Source organism: Plasmopara halstedii (genome assembly GCF_900000015.1).
Source record: "Plasmopara halstedii genome assembly, contig: Scaffold_614, whole genome shotgun sequence".
NCBI classification, from domain to species: Eukaryota; Oomycota; class Peronosporomycetes; order Peronosporales; family Peronosporaceae; genus Plasmopara; species Plasmopara halstedii.
This window is the reverse complement of record NW_020187532.1, coordinates 1,346,273-1,347,630: the sequence shown is the minus strand read 5'-3', so window position 1 is coordinate 1,347,630 and position 1,358 is coordinate 1,346,273.

The window sequence follows — 1,358 nt, the reverse complement described above, 5'->3', positions numbered from 1 at the left end:
CTGCGGATGATCCGCTGTCGACATCTCCAACTTGGTGCCTAGCACCTTGAAGATAGTCGACCAAATTTTTCAGTAAAACGGGGGTCTCTATCAGAGATGATCGACTCTGGGAGTACGTGTTGTCGGAAAACACGATCCACGAGCAGCGATGCTGAACCGACCCCGTCGATGGAGTCGGACACCGCCGCCAAGTCAGTCATCTTGTTCAACCGGTCGACAAATACCACGACACCCGTGTTGTCCGCCGAGTCTTTCGGTAGGCCAAGCACAAAGTCCAAACGCATGGACTGTCCGCACCCAAAGGGTACCGGTAAGCTGGCCAGCGGCGCAGCCGCATTTGGAGAGGGTTTCACCCGTTGACACTGTTACAAGTGCGCACATAGGTGCTCGTTCATTTGTACAGCTTAGGCCACCAATAGTGGTGACTCACAGAGTTGTACGTTTTCTCACGACCGAGTGGCGTGTCCTGAGCCTCATAGAGAATGCGATATTTCAAATTCTCATCATGAGGAACCACACTTCGTTATGTATCCGTTGAATCGGTGCTATAATATAGCAAGCGGTTATTCAGCGAATTTCGAGTCTCCTAACTCCTTACTTCCTAGAGCCCGTAGCAACGCTACACACATCCCATCACCCGCATACGCGGTGCGGATCAAATCCGTCACAGACGACGTTACAATGAAGCGCGGCTTGCATACACGTTCCGTGTTCATAAGCACTGAGCACTTCGTGGCTGGACCCTGTTGACCTATGCCTCCCTGAGGCTCAACAAAACTCAGTTTTTTTCCAGTAGGTCGTCCCGCGCCTACTGGGTAGTGTCGTTTCCCCGCGGCAAACCAGACTGTAGGGATTGAGGCGATGGTTTGAAGAACCTTGATGCGCCTTGCGCCTGGGGCAACCGTTCCGAAGGTGACGGGTGTCTCCACAAACAAAACACCGTCGTGTGTATGTGTGCTGCCCGGCAGCTCGGAGCTCTGCTCCCTCGTCGTCGGCATAGCTGAGATCCATGGGCACAGGTCCGCTCGACGAGCTGTTGGAGTGTGGATTCCAACCAAGTCGTGCCGACTTGAAGATAAAACGGCATTCAATGCCACATTCACCTCCTCTTCAAATGAAGATGGATGCAAACCGAAGACTTCCATTCTGGCCACGCCAGTGCGGAGGCTTTCCATGAAGACGGTCACTGTGACCACCTCAGGAAGGGGTTCTGCTGCCATCCCGGCAATGAGAGTACGCATCTTTTGGACAAAGTCTACCAATCCTTGTTGCTCTGTCGGGCGGCAAGGAAACGCGCTCGCACGCGATGTGCCTGGTTAGGCGGTGAGAACACTCGTGAGAGCTGACATTTCAGCTCA